We start from the raw sequence: 16,476 nt of genomic DNA, 5'->3' as shown, positions 1-16,476 counted from the left end.
CAGAAACGGGACAGGCGGGAGTCAGGGTCAAAAAGGCTTGCCTTGTAAAAACAGAGGTTTGCAGACGGACTGACAAATGGAGAATTGTAGCTTCTATCTATTTAACTGATTTTTTGGGGTTTATTTGTATAAAGATATAAATGTGGTTTATACATAGAATATGGCTGCCTATGAATGAAACATAGGTGTGTTTTTAAATATTCATATGTTGTTTTTTGTACATTTATTATAATTACGTGTATCTTTTATACTATAAGATTTAACATTGCTATTTATTCAAAGGCTATTCATCATATCTAGAGGTATTTGAATTTGACCAAGGTTTATAACCTATATGTAGTTTACCAGAAACATTTTAGGTGAAAAACAGTTAAATTCTATAAAAGGCTGTCAAAACATTTAAGTAGTAGATTTTTGGGGGTGTTTATTTTATTTTTGTAAGTACTAACTCGGTTCTATTGGTTTGAAACTGGGCACAGTGTTCTGCTTTATCGCAGTCGAAAACGAAGCCAAATGAGCAAGGGGCCAGATGTAACTCCAAATGTTTCCATAGAAACCAATTTAGTGCTATAATTATGATTTAGATATATATGCACATAAATAACTTCTAATAAACACAAAAACAAATACCTCTATATTGGTATAAAATATATATGAGCTATGCATTTATTTAGAACGTGAATAAACCATCAGTATATAGATTAAAGAATATTATGCACACTTTTATAATTGGCCACAACAACAAACGGTCACCATTTCAATAGTTACAAAAACTGTAAGCGATACTACATTTCCCAAGATGCATCACTCCAAACAAGGAATACATGATCGCAGCGGCAGACAGTTTGACAAGCACTCAGAAACAAGTTTTTTTTTAACTACATCGGATCAAATAACAAAAACAGCAGCAGCATAAATTCTCCAAGGAAGCAGCAGAAAATTGATTTGATTTAGTCTCTTACCAGTGGCGTCTTGGTTAGGGCGCAGATGGACACGTCGTTCACCTGACTTTTCCGGTTTCATACTAATGGCGCATGCCTTCAACCACCTGGCTGAGCGCACCCTCCCACTTCCTCGGCTCGCGTGTTTTTCTTTTATTACTGTTAGGAATTAATATTTAAAAATGTACCGTTTTCCAAATTGTTCGAATGAGTTATCTGACTCCATTAACCAAACACAACCTTCATTCACCTAACAATGCGTGCTCGTTTCTTGATGTGAAAAGATGGACAAGAGACCGGCATTCCAACACGGGGGCAGATTCAATTTCTCAAATAATTTAACTAAGTGAACCCCATCGAATTAGCCGAATTAGTGTCGCTTGAATCTCCGTCAAGCCTATTCTCTCAATTCTCCCCCTCGATCTTCTGAAGTTCTTTCTTCTCGACGGATCCTCCCATGGGCGTGCCAGGAAAGCCCCCTCACCTCGATGTCTGAAAAAACTCATAATAGCAGAGCGCTTATCAAAACAACTTCTCCAAACAATGGCTGCGGTTCTGCGTCAGAGTTCTGTTATCAAAATTCGTTTGTGAAAGGATAGTGGGATGTTTGGACGCGTTCTAATGATGGGCAGGGCATCAGTATGATGCGGCAGGGGTAAACCAGCGAAAGCTGTCAGGCCCTGCTGTTGAACAAAAGAGCGTGTTGTGTCACCCTGACCCGAGTGACACGGTCGATTTCTTGTGTCCCATTTAATCTGGAAGGACGAAAGCATGACCAATGTAGGTGCCAAGGTTCCTAACTTGTTTGGGTGTTTGGGCATTTGGGTTGGCCATGGTCCAATTTTTTTTTTTTTTTTGCTCCTTTTTCCCCTTTTATTTTCTTTGTTTTTGTATGTGTTTGTCTTGCTGTCGGTCACCCCTCTCGAGGGATATGACCAAGGTAGATAGATGGATAGAATGTTCATTGAAGAAGATTAACCTTTTTTTATTTAGTATTAAATATGACTGTTGAAGGATTTTATACATTTTACTATAAAGGATTTTATACGATTAAATACAAGTTACATTTATCGAGTGCAATGGAGATTTTCACCGGGTAGGCTGAAGTTCAATGACAGGTCACGCTGATCCGAATGCGGAATGTTTGGTTTAGTTCTGTTGATAACAGAACTCTCAGTACGTCAGGCATTGTTTTGATAAAAGCTCGGAGTTGTTTTGAGTTTCTCCAGACATCGAGGCGAGGGGGCTTTCCTGGCACGCCCATGGGAGGAGCCGGCACATCTCAGCTGGCGGAGAGACTTGGGTCGAGAGAAGAACTTCAGAAGATCAAGAAGATCGAGAGAGGAGGCTTGACAGAGACTCAAGCGACACTAATTCGGCCATCTATTCGATGGAGTTCACTTATTTAAATTATTTAAGAAATTAAATCTGCCCCCGTGTGGAAATGCCGGTCTCTTGTTAATTTTTTTCCATCAAGAAATGGTAAATTTTTAATATTAAAGTCCCAACACTGTGGACCCGTGATTATGGACAGACGAAGTAGCATGAAACGGTTAATCAAATTGTCTTCAAAAAAACTTTGATCTCAACTCGTTTTTAATTCTCAATAGGTTCTCTTTACATATGAGACTGAGTAATTATACATACTTTCTATTAAAACAAAGGTGTAACTGTAATAAGCTACTCTTTTTGATTATTCAATAGGTTGTGTCAGGTCAAAATAGGGGGTAATATCAATAAAAGTTGGACAACTTATCTTAGTTTAGAAATGCAATCGTATATTTGGCGTGTATCAAAATACTTCAATGCGCGTTTTTTAATTCAAAGGGTTTAAAGAATAAGGTTAATACATTTTTAATTGGTAAAAAAATTACAATTGTAGGCCATGTGGATCCTTTCAGTGACCAGACTGTGAGAGCAGCGTTTTAAGCGATCTTGTCCAGATTATGACTACAAATACTCAACACATTCGTACTTTGCTCTCGTGTCAAAATATTTCTTTGGCGTTTTTACTACATCGTGTTTGTTTAATAAGGTTGATACTTTTTTAACTGGTAAAAAAAAAATATAATTGTGGGCCAATGTCATTTAATACTCCAGTATACTTATTAGGAAATAAAGTACTCTTAGGAAATGTTAATTGTATTTTTTACAGGGAGCTAATCTATTATTTTAAGTTAAAAATGCAAACATTTTCGCACGGGGGCAGATTGAATTTCATTAACAATTAAACTAAGTGTACTCCATCGAAAACGGCCAATTTAGCGTTGCTGGAGTCTCTGGGAAGCCCTCTTCCGAAGTCCTTTAGCTCTCTTCTTATTGGCCATCCTCTCCCCGCACAATGGCCCGCCGACTCCTCCCATGGGCGCGCCAATGAAGCCCCCTGGGCTTCACCATCTCGGAGAAGAGCGCCGCGATGTCTGGAACACTCAAAACAACACCGAGCGTTTCTACATCATCAGGGCCTTGTTCTCAAAACAACGCCTGCCGTCCTCCGTCTGGATGTGCCGATTATCTCATCAGCAGTACGTCCTGTTCTGTAAACAACATCTTCCACCACTCATGCCTGCCCTGAACTTTCACTGCTCATTGAATAAAGGCAGTCAGTAAATAACTACAGCATTAAACTCAATAAATGTAACTTGTATTCAATCATATAAAATCTTTTACAGTCAAATGTATGTACATACGAACATTTTTTTCGGGATGACGAAAAATACTTAGACATTACTGTAAGTTATAATTTGTATTGCGCATCTTTTTCCGAGTACAGGACATTATTGTGGTGCTTCTTTCTGTCGATACCATTTATGACAATCAACTACGATTTATGACAAAAATACTATAAAACAACTACAGTAAATTACAAAATTCTACAGAATCCCTCAAAAATACCACAAAAAATACAAATTAAGTAGGACTACAACAATACTACATCAATAATCTTATGAAAATACTACCACAGCAATACAACTAACACTACTACAAAGTTGCTACTGTAGTAATACAATAGAAATGAAACAAATATAGTTTTTTTCATACTATAATGCAGAAATAATGCCACAGAAATGCTACAATAATATCACACAAGTACAACAAAAATACAATTCAAATTATTCTACAGAAAAACTACTACAGAAATAATAAAAAGTTTAACTACAATAAACGACAAAAGTACTACAGAAATACGAGTGCGGAAGGACAACAAAAATTCGAATATGGAAATACTACAAATATACTACTACAAAATACAACTACCGTATACTACATAAATTCTGCAAAAATACAAATAAAATAATACTACAAAACTACAACAGAAATAATACTACAAAAATACTAGAGAAATATAACAAAAATAGCTCTTTAAATTACTATAATGCAGAAATACTACTACAGTAATATTGTTATACTTTCCATCAAAATAGTGAACTTAAAAAGTAATTCTGTATTTTTTGTCGTCCAGGAAGTTCTTCGAGCTGATTGGTCGCTGCCGGATAGCGAACTGCAGGGATTGGTGGAGTACGCCGTTAACTCCGGTCAGGAGGCGGAGCTTGAATTTACGATGGCACTCAAACCCTCGTGATCATGTCTTGATTGGTCGCTGTCTTGTAACAATTTATTGCTTGTTTCCCCTTCATAATAAAAGGTGAATTTTCATCACAGAAATACTACAAAAATTAAAAATCTTATTAAAGTAAATACGACAAAAAAAATAAAAGATATTTTTGTTGTCTTCCTTTTTTCCTTTTCTGTTCCCATTTTTTCTATTATTCTTTTTTCCCCCTTTCATTTTTTTAGAGAGTTTAGAAAATAGTAACAAGTATTCCTTGGTATCATTGGCCCAATGCTTTTATTTTGACACAATCTGCATGACAACAGGATGTGGCTGCAAAAACAATGCATACAAATAATGTTTCAAGTAGAAAAAAACCCTGCAAAAGATAAATAATTTCAGTTTTCCTGCGCAGATTTTTGATTGGACGGCTGGATAAGGGGCGGGTCGTTGGATGACAGCTTCCTTCGATTGGTTTAGGCAGTCCTTTTCACCAATTGGTCGACTCTTGGGATCATGTGCTTGATGTGACCCTGAAAAAAATGCTAATTTTAGTAATACCTAGCTAAGTGTTAGCAATAGCAAGCTAACAATAATACTACAAAAATACCACAAAAACATTACTAGAGATATACTACAAGAGAAAAACTACACGAATCCACTAGAGAAATATGACCCGCCCAAAAAAAATTAAAAATCTTATAAAGGAAATCCAAAAATTTCTACATAAATACTACTACATATATAGTACAAAAACACAACTACAATAATAAAACAAAAATACAACTACAACGATACTACAAAACAGCTACAATAATACTAAAGGTACACAAAATACTACAAGATGATAGTACAGTAGAGTAATATGATATAAACAACATCTAAAACAATACTACAGACTTTCTTCTAAGAATATACTACAAAAATACAACTACATTTATACTACAGTAATAGAAAAAATAAAACCACATTAATACAACCATAACACTACTACACTACTAGGTACAACTACAATAATACTACAAAAAAGTACAGAAATACTACTAATTTAACACACATAGTACTGTAGAAATACTAACAGAATTACTACTACGGTAATAGTACAAATACTAAAAAGTACTAGAAATACAAGTACACTAATACCACAGAAATATTCCAGAAATAGTATACAAGTTCTTAAAAATATAATTCCTATAGTACAAATAATACTACAGGAATACATTAAAAAAGTAAAGATGTTATTACTAAGAGGCAATAGAAATATACAACTTCAAATAATGCTACATAACTACAGAAATAGTTAAAGGGACAGTATGTAGTATTCAGTGCCTCACAGTGGTCGAATAAAAATGTTTTTTTTTTTTTCAGTAAAAAGGAGACATTGATTTGAATACTAGGCAAAAATACACGGAACTATCATCTCATCTCATCGGCTACACCGCTTATCCTCAGTAGGGTCGCGGGGGTGCTGGAGCCCATCCCAGAAATCATCGGGCAGTGGGCAGGGGACACCCTGAACTGGCACACGGGGACAGACAACTCACTCGCTCATTTGGACCGGCCAATTCACCTGAAATGCATGGGTTTTTTTTTTTGGGAATGTGGGAGGAAACCGGAGTGCCCGGAGGAAACCCACGCAAGCACGGGGAGAACATACAAACTCCGCACAGGAAGTCTGGAGCTAGATTTGAACCCACGCAGGAGGTTCCCAAGACATGAACTGTGCCGCACAAGCGCTAACCACTGCTCCGCCGTGCTGCCCGGAACTATCATACTAATGTTAATTTTCATTAAAAAAATCATAGGCCGAGAAATTTGAGTTTCCTCTAAAAATTGAAATCCCGTCCGGAAGTCGGCGCCATGGCACTGCTAAGGGTGCCCAGAGCAACCAAAAGTCAAGGACAGTACTGTAGTGCTTCTTACTGCCGCTACCGGGATGTGGCGCTGTGAGATGTCACCCAGCATTCACCCCGAAAAAGAAATCCGACCTTTACTTCCTGGTTCTTGTGCAAACACATTGCACTGTATCTCTAGCGCGCTAAGAACATTGACATTTTTTTAGTTTAATATCTCATGCATCCATTCAATATGGTTGGTGTGAAGTGTAAAGAAGAGGTGAACCGTTTCTTTTTAAATTAAAGTGGAATAAGAAAGCTTGATGCGGTGGATAATACGGTTGGGTCACTTTTTTTTCACCTCACTCTTCCAAAAGTAAGTTAAACTTAACTTTATGTTAATAGTCAAGTGGCCATGTACATTTGAGGAAAACGTGGTGCCATTTGTCCACCTGGATTTTCCGTAGTTCCGGCACTGCCCCTCGCTTGCACCAGATAACAACGTGCCAACTAGACCACTAGGAGGCACTAATTATTACATACTGTCCCTTTAAAGAATACAACTACAAAATACTACAATAAGACGTCAAAGATTTAAAAAAAAAATACAAATAATACTATCACAATGATACTACAAAGTACTACAGAAATATTAGTACAAAATTACTGCGAGCAATCTCACTACCAAAAAATTAAAGTACTACGACGGAACTAGTACTACAGACATACCAGAAGAATAAAGATGAAACGGAGTACTTAAAAGAGACTCAATTAGAATATGTTTCAAAGCAGCCCCCACCCCTCTGCCACATTTTTTTCATCCAATTAAAAATTTTGCCTGTAGTTTTTTTGTAGTTTTTTTTGTAGTTTTACTGTAGGAACGGGTTCTGGTACCGCTTCTCCTGCGAGGCATCTCGGGCAAGTTGATGTCGTTTTTTCGCTTCTGAAAACCTGAAAAAAAAAAAAAAAAAAGTCAAAAGAAAACTTAGCTTTATCTTCTTCTTGATTTTTTTTATATTCTTTTCTTTCTTTCTTCCTCATTCGTTTCTTTTCACTTGTTATTTCTTGCTTTTTCCTTTTGTGTTTTCTTCTCTTTTCTATTATTTTGTATTTGTTCTTTTCCCCCTTTTCCATCTTCTTTTTGCCTTTTTTATTTCCTTCTTTTGTTTCCTTTTTTGGTCTTCACTTTTCATTTTCTACTTTTTATTTTTTTAACTTTTCCATTTTGAATCCCTCTTTTCTTCTTTTGTTGCTTCTTCTTTAGGTCTGCACTTATTTTCCGCTCCACTCTTTATTTCCTTTTTTATTATATCTTATTTTGTCTTTTTCCATAGGCATTCACTTGATATTTACCTTATTTTTATTTTTCTATATTTTCTTTTTTCGTTTTACCATTTATCTTTTTCATCCTATCTTTTTTCTTCTCCCCTAACTTTTTTTTTTCTTTCTTTCATTTTTTTCTTCTCATACTTACCACTTCCTGCATTTCCTCTTCCTGAAAGTGTTTTGGCGAAGCAGGAAGCATTTCCATTGGCTGGTTGATCCCAAGACCCGCCTCCAGACACAGTCTCTTCTACCACATTTGAAAATTAAATCAACAAAAATGAATCACAACCTTGCAGAAATACTATCAAAATAAAACTACAGAAATGGACCTACTATACAGGGATCAGAATGGAGATTTTCATTTTCAGCTGAAATAGCCAGGGTCCAGGGGCCGCAGGCCCCGGCCAGGTCCAGGGCGGAGCCCGGTGGGGGGCTCAGGGGGGCGAAAAAATCTGATCCCTGTTTATATCACAGTCCCTTTTGGGAGTTGTACTGTACTCAGGGATCAGAATTTTCCGCGGATCCGCGGATTTCCGCTGTTTTTGAACCCCAAAGGTCATTCCCGTAAATCGTCTAAATTCGATGAGAAAATATTTTTGGGGGGGTGAGGTATGATACGTGACTGTTTCATCACCCCAAGTTAGCATTTAGACCATTGGTCGATAGGTTCGCTGATAACCAATCAGCGGAGCTTTTGTTCAGAGCATTGGCTTTCTCAAACATGGCGCTCCTTCCGGTCTTTTCAAACGGTGAAATGAGTGTTTGAAAAAGTAAATATGAAAATACTAAGAAAAGAAGACGAGGCTTTTGTCTCCGAGATTGATAAAGGAATCAAGAATAAATTTAAGTGGTCATGGCTGGAGAAGACTGTCACAGTAAACGTTAAAATCGGCGCAAAGATCGAGGAAGTTACAGAAACTTTGAGCCAGTTCATCGCAAAGTGTGATGTTCCAGGGAAAGCAAAGTGTCTATACTGTGTCGATCTGATCAATTATGCTACGCGAGGTTGTGTGGCACTGATCGATCATGCTAAAATGAACAAGCACAAAGCAAAAATAGCTTGCCGGCGATCAAATTATGCACTCGGATCCGCATTTAAAATCGGCAGTGAAACTAACAGTAACACCACCGGTTCAACATTATTGGCCGTTCCAAATCCTTCCACTTCAAATACTAGCAGCAGTCAACCACTGGTTCCCCTGTGTGACAGAAAATCCCAATCTGAGGTATTTATAAATCTATTTATTTATGAAATGATTTTATCTTTTGTGTTTATACAATATTTAGAACAGGATAAACAAAATTTAAAATTTGTTATAAACATGATTAAAATAAATTATTTTGTATCATCATGATCATGTTCAATATTACAAATGCTTTTAATGTCAATATATAATTATTTTTTTAATTTATATATATATATATAAAATACAAGGTTTCTGTTTTGTTGGATTTAATTCATTCTAGTGCAATTTTCACATAGCAAATAAGATAAATGCTGTTGGCTTCAGGGGGGCTTTGCCCCCCTGAGCCCCCCACCGGGCTCCGCCCTGGACCTGGCCGAGGCCTGCGGCCCCTGGCTATTTCAGCTGAAAATGAAAATCTCCATTCTGATCCCTGTTCATGTTTATGTTATTTGTGTCTTAAAGGTAAACATTCATGGTGTTGGAACGGATTAAAACGATTTACATTATTTGTAATGGGAAAACTGATTTCGGTGTTCGAACAAATCGCTTTTTGAACAGGGTTCTGGAACGGATTTTGGTCGAGAACCGAGGTTCCACTGTTTATGTATATACAGTTCAGTCAGTTTATATCACTTTTGGGAGTTTTACTGTACTAAGGGGCGGGGGAAGAATAAATACATGAAAAACTATTGTGTGTGTGGATAGGTCTGATGCCACTGAACATTTTGAGGGGTCGGAAATAAAGAAATATTAATAAATGGACGCGTTATCTCACTTTCAAGTTCACGTCCTAATAATGTACACTGGCACACGTTGTGCCGCCCAAAAATGGCATGCCACGAGGGTTAACCAACTAACTAACGAGAGAGAAAAAATAAAGAATAAAAGTAAAAAGTTTACCGGACTGCAAGTGTCCACTCCAGGTTGCCAACATCTCTTAAGGAGCTGTTCCCGTTGCATGCTAGCTAACTATCCGGCAAACTTCTGTTAGCCCCAAGCTACATTTCAAGCAAACTGACATGAATATTTTCTTGTTTCGATTTTGGCGCTTTGGCTTCCTCCTTCTCGTCCGCGTCCTCTCGCAAAGGTGGACTTCGAAATATGGGTGACTCATGACGTCACATCCGGGAAGAAGGCAGCGGAGGCGCTTCAGAATAAAAGTCAAGGGAAGAAACAACTCTAAGAAGAGTTGCGGATGATGATTTAAATGTTAAATGCATACCTGTCAAGATCCAGAGCTCCATGCCCTTACAAACTGTCGTATTTTCCCTTACAAAATACAAAATAATCTTACACCATATTATTTTTTGTTTATTTATGTAGTTTAACATGTTGTATTGTACATGTGTTTCGTGATTTCATATATATTGTTAATTAACATTTTGTTGTGAGATCCTGAGTTGCTCGACAAGAATGAGGTTTATTATTAAAAAAAAGTTCAAAAATGAAGTCGCTTGGACGTTCACTGTAGAAGGAAAAAAATGCATGCAAATATATTTAAGTAGAATAATACATTTTCTTATTCAAATTATGAATTCATTTTCTGCATTAAATTCATCTCATCTCATCTCATCAGCTGCACCGCTTATCCTCAGTAGGGTCTCTGGGGTGCTGGAGCCCATCCCAGCAATCATCGGGCAGTGGGCAGGGGACACCCTGAACTGGTTGCTAGCCAATTGCAGGGCACATGGGGACAGACAACTCGCTCGCTTGACTATTTAGGATTTTATACGATTGAATACAAGTTACATTTATTGAGTGCAATGAAGATTTTCACCGAATAGGCTTAAGTTCAATGAGCAGTGAAAGTTCAGGGCACCCTGGTAGAAAATATTGTTTACAGGAATGGCGGGAACGGGACTATGTCACAATTTGTGTTTTTTCGTCATTTTTCGACAAAAATGACGAAAAAACGTTAAAAAAAGAGAAAGAGAAAAAAGATGAAAAAGAAAACAGAGAGCGGGGAAAAGGAAAATAAAAAGGGAAAGGGAGAGAAAGAGAAGGAGAGAGAGAAAATAAACTTAAAGAACAGAAAGAGGAAAATGGAAAACAATAAATAAAAATGAACAAAAAGGAAGAAAAATAAAAAAGAGAAAAAGGGGAAAGAAGGAAGAGAAAGAAAAGAAACAATAATAGGAAAAATATGATGAAGAAAATAGTTAGAGAAAGAGAGAGAGAAAAAAAGGAAAAATAATAAAAAGAGAAAGATGGAAAAAAGAGAGAAAAAAACCTGAAAAAGAAATTTAAAAAGAGAAAAATGAAAAGAAAGAAGAAAATGAAAAGAAAGAAGAAAATGAAAATGAAATGATCTGCATTTCTATAGCACTTTTTAAGTCAAGACTTCCCAAAGCGCTTTACAGTGTGCTTCACATTTCCCAATGGCGGCCGTGCAGCCATGTAAGGCGCTAACCTGCATATTGGGGGTATTAGGGGTTCAGTGTCTTACCCAAGGACACTTCTACATGTAACACAGAGGAGCCGGGATTCGAACTGCGATCTATTGATACCTCCTGAGCCACTGCTGCCCCGAGAAAGAGAGAGAGGAAAAAAGCAAAATAATTAAAAGAGAAAGATGGAAAATAGAAAAAAAAGAGGTGAAAAAGAAAATTAAAAAGAGAAAAAGAAAAGAGAGAAGATACTCCTAAAAATAAACTCTATTTTTTTAACACCCCCTTTTGAACTCTTTGTCCAATTGCACATCCTGTGGATTGTCCCTACTCTGAATGCTGTTTTTTTTGTTTTTTCTGAGAATCTACTGCACCTACTGGTAACTTGTTTGCAGGGTTTGGTAGGGTTACTTTAACTGGATTACTTTCAATTACTTTTGGATTACTCCAATACCAAATATGCTAATAAAAGACATGTAGTTTGTCTTAGGCAAGTACAGTTCAAGAGGCTTCCCCTGCTACTGGTAACTATGGAAACCAGTGTTATCCGTTTCATGTGGGGGAGCAACCCCAACCATCACTGTCAGTCTGAAACAAGATGCAGTGGAACCTCGGTTTTCGAACGCCTCTCAGTTGGAACAAATCGGAGTCCGACCAAAAATTTCCAGAAATTCTTGCTTCGCTGTTCGGTCCAAAAATCGGAGTTCGAACGCCGGTAATGCCTGAGTGCGTACGCTAGGGTGCCATGCCTAGCGGCGTACCGGTGTAGATCGCTCTTTTCGTGAGCAACTGTTATCGAGTACGGACGTGCTTCGTTTTGCTTTCGCTTTTAATATAGGTGTAGGAAGTGTTTTAGCCCCTAATTATGCCTCTGAAGGAAGTCAGTGCAAGCAGCAAAGTTGCTACAGGTGAAAAAAGAAAAGTAGTGCGTACAACTATTGCATTTAAGAAAGAAATAAGAGCCAAATATGAAGGAGGTCGTCCACCTGCGCCTTCTGCTGACCACCACAAAGGTAAGAAATCCTATTCATAATTCTTTTCTTTATCCTTTTATTTTTATTTTTATACGTTCATGTTAGCGTCATCTTTCGTACGGAAGATTACGATAAAGCGAACGTACGATCAGCCTGGGTTAGCTTTATGTTTACGTTAAACATTCAAGGTAAACATTCAGGGTGTTGGAACGGATTAAAACGATTTACATTATCTTTAATGGGAAAAATGATTTCGGTGATCGAACAAATCGGTTTTCGAACAGGGTTCTGGAGCAGATTATGGTCGAGGACCGGGGTTCCACTGTACCCCCAAACTATCAAGCCGGGGTACCTCGCCAAAGACGTCGTCTTGCAGCCATCGCGTTGGATGATAATACGCGACAATGGTCCCCTTATGAATGAATGAATGAAAACTTTATTTTGAACATTATAAAACAAAAACAGGACAGAAACAATAGTCTCAACAACAAAAATAATGTCAACATAACATGTTCGAAAAGGGGAAGTAAGAAGCAATCGAATTTATAGGTGAGTGGCCCACCGAAGTTGGGTTCACGACAATTGAAGAGGGTTTTTGACAATAAATGTATCAAATCTGAGTGCACATTCAACATATTGTGTTTGCTAAACTATAACATCCCAAAAACAATGAGGTCTACTTAACAACCACAGAAGAATATAACCACCAGGTTTCACCATGGTGATTAATTCATGTGCTGTGGGCAAGCTTCTAAGCCTGATTTGGAACTAAATCTTTTCAACATTTTATATTGTATTTATGATTTCAAAACCGAGATATATGTGTTTTAAAAATGCTGCCTCTCTGCAGTTTTCTTGTTTGCCCGTGTCCCCGCGTCCTAGACGCATCATTTTTGCTGGGGACGCATAGTCTCAAATCAATGTGCGTCCCCGGGACGCAACCTTTTTGCCACAAAATTGTCATTATTACCCGATTACTTTTTTTAAACAAAGATTTACTGCACTCCAAACTTTTATTTCTTTCAGATCCGCCATTGTTGTTTTGGTCTCGCGGTTCGAGTTTTCGTCTGCACGCCGATCTCGTTGTGTAGTGAAAGGAAGTCCGTCTTTTTTTACAGAACTGGCTTTTTTGGCTCAACTCATTAGAGAGAGCCGGCCCTCAAACGGCTCACTTGCTTTGATGATTGATATTACGAATTATGTTGTATAAAGAAGTTAATAAAAACAGGAAGTATAAAAGGAGGAAATAAAAAAAAGACAGGTTTGTGGATATCCCTTTGATCGGTATATTACCAACAATAATTTGATGCAGAAAATGAATTCATAATTTGATGATTAAAACTGAATGAGGGCAGCACGGCGGCGCAGTGGTTAGCGCATGTGCAGCACAGTTCATGTCTTGGGAACCTCCTGCGTGGGTTCAAATCCAGCTCCAGACTTCCTGTGCGGAGTTTGTATGTTCTCCCCGTGCTTGGTGGGTTTCCTCCGGGCACTCCGGTTTCCTCCCACATTCCAAAAACATGCATTTCAGGTGAATTGGCCGGTCCAAATTGTCCCTAGGTGTGAATGGGCGAGTGAGTTGTCTGTCCCCGTGTGCCCTGCGATTGGCTGGCAACCAGTTCAGGGTGTCCCCTGCCCACTGCCCGATGATTGCTGGGATGGGCTCCAGCACCCCCGGGACCCATCACTTTTCTGAGGTAAAATGAACACTGCTCTCTGTTCTCACAGTTCAGCCAACAAGAGCCCCTGCAGTACCGCTGCTGGGCCGCCAAATAACGCACATACGGCCTTGATAATGTTAAAGTGAGTGGACTTCTATTGTTAAACAATGGAACTTGCAGTACCGCTGCCGGGCCGACAGATAATGCACGAACGACCTTGATGATGAATTGAGTGGACTTCCATTATGATACAATGGGGCTTGCAATTGGGGCTTGCAGTACCGCTACTGCAAGGCCAGAAGACGCACACACATGGCCTTATTAATGTTTTGTAAAGAATGAAGGATTTTATACATTTGACTATAAAGGATTTTGTACAATCATTTACAAATTATATTTAAATGCAAAAGATATTCACTGGCGGAGCTGTGGGACGAGGTCAATGCAACCTTGTGTAGAATGATGTTTACAGGAACCGTGGGGAACTGGGACAAAGGGCTGATAAGATAATTAGCACTTCCCGACGCAAGAGGGGCCCTGGTGACGCAGAGACGCTCAGGGTCCAGACATCGAGGCGAGGGGGCTTTCCTGGCACGCCCATGGGAGGAGCCGGCACACCAGCTGGCGGAGTGACGTGGGTCGAGAGAAGAACTTCAAAAGATCGAGAGGGAAGAACGAGAGGGGAGGCTTGACGGAGACTCGAGAGACACTAATTCAATCGACACAGACTTATGAGCATCGTTTAAACATCATTCTTGATTTATTGTTCCACACGTGTTTAATTTAAGTTGATCGTTTTTGAGGAAAGGAAATCGCAATCATCAATCATATAGTATCGCAATCCGGGTTGGGTAGGGTTACTTTAACTGGATGACTTTCAATTACTTTTGGATGACTCCAATACCAAATATGCTAATAAAAGACAAAATAAACTAAATATGAATACAATTATGACTCACAACACGTGGTAAGCTATCTCTCCTGGCTTTGATCTCTTCGATCTCCGGCAAAACTAACATAAAATGCGACAGAAACAAAATGAAAATAAATCCAAACAGCTTGCCAACATCATTTTTGCCGTTCCGTGTATTCCGTTACTCCCAAGCCTCCACAAAATGTAGTCATTTTATTCATATTTAGTTTCTTTTGTCTTCTATTAGCATATTTGGTATTGGAGTAATCCAAAAGTAATTGAAAGTAATCCAGTTAAAGTAACCCTCCCCAACCCTGATCATATAGTATCGCAATTATCGGGAATCGAGATATAAATCGAATTGGTAGCTCAGTATTGTTATTTAATCAAAACTTGACCAAAGCATATCGTCCCACATCCATTGAACAGATATTTGGAAAATTAATTACAGGCAATTGATTCTGTTTACTTCAAATCATGGTCATTCCTGTCCAGTGTTCCCTCTAAGCTGCGTGCATGCGCAATTGCGCACTGCTCGCACATTCTCAGCGCACAAGAAAATCTAGCCGGCGCACAAAAATCAGGGCTCAAAATGACTATTTAAGACGCGACTTAAGTCAAAGTTACAGTGCATAAAGGTAAAAATACACGGGTTCCACTGACGCTGTGTCCTAAATGCGGTATTTTGAAGTCGAAAGAAATTTAGTAAAGTTAGTAGAGTTTGTCGAGAACCGGCTTCTTCGGCTCGGCTCACTAAAAGTAACCGGCTCTTTTGGGTCCTAAACGGCTCTTCAGGTTGTTTTTGCTTCTTTAATCGCAACATGACCAAATATTATGTAAAATTATGCACACAATGACTTAAAGGAAGGGGGGAATAGAACAAAAAAGGAAAAAAATACCAAAATGAAAAAGTGATGAAAAGCTGTGAAAAAAAGAAACAAAAGGAAGAAGAAAAAAAGAAGGAAAATTTTTAGAAAAAAGCCAGAAAAAAAGAAAAGAAAGAAATGTAGGAAAAAAGTAAATAGAGAACAAAAAGAAAAAAGCAACAGCTCGGAAAAAACAAACACAATGAGATTTTATTTAAAGGAATTTGAAAAAAAGTAGAAAAAAAAAACACAAAAAGAAGAAAAAGTTTGTGTTGCATTCAAATAATTTCCAATGATATCAAGTGAATCTTGTTGCCAACATTGTACTTCTACTAAAAAATGTGATTAAGTGGAGTTCTGTATCTTACAAGCGACTAAATAAGCCCCCAAAGATGTTAATATTATGCGACAAAATATGTCAGGAAATGGAAAAGAAATGGATATCTTGCGAAAGAATTGTAAGAAGGCCGTACAACCTTCGCAATAGTACATGAGTTGATTCATTCAAAAGAGAAAAATAATTTTGCATTGCCGGAAACTCAGCAAAATGTAACATGATGTCAAGTTTTGGACATGTTTGATAATGAATTATCCAGCCACACTTGGTATTATGGTTGCTCACCGTTGTTTCAAGCGTTGCTCACCGACTTAGTGTGAACGCTCAGACCCGTGGAAAATTACAGGGAACATTGTTCCTGTCACTCGTGACAGTTGCTTAGGGCCTGGTAACAAACCATGGCTCACTAGCTTTCTAAGGCTGAACTGTAAACGGTTAGTACCTAATCCACTGTGATTTTCTTTTTTGCATGAGACAAATAAATACCTTGCACCCC

At 38.1% G+C, this 16,476-nt stretch overlaps 1 long non-coding RNA gene across 1 annotated transcript; it reads right to left on the bottom strand.

Annotated features, from left to right (window-relative positions):
* Window positions 1–4,772: 4,772 nt before the first annotated feature.
* Window positions 4,773–9,955, bottom strand: LOC148355439 (uncharacterized). Its single transcript, XR_015852215.1, has 4 exons — window positions 9,743–9,955; window positions 7,804–7,902; window positions 7,224–7,280; window positions 4,773–5,027 (listed from the first exon to the last, which is right to left on the bottom strand). It is a non-coding gene; the product is annotated as an uncharacterized LOC148355439 (long non-coding RNA).
* Window positions 9,956–16,476: the final 6,521 nt, after the last annotated feature.

This window comes from Urocampus carinirostris, chromosome 12, assembly GCF_059441175.1.
Source record: "Urocampus carinirostris isolate Australia breed hairy pipefish chromosome 12, RoL_Ucar_1.0, whole genome shotgun sequence".
Classification (NCBI taxonomy): Eukaryota; Metazoa; Chordata; class Actinopteri; order Syngnathiformes; family Syngnathidae; genus Urocampus; species Urocampus carinirostris.
Note: the sequence above shows the minus strand (reverse complement) of the source record. Positions and strands in the feature narration are given on the sequence as shown.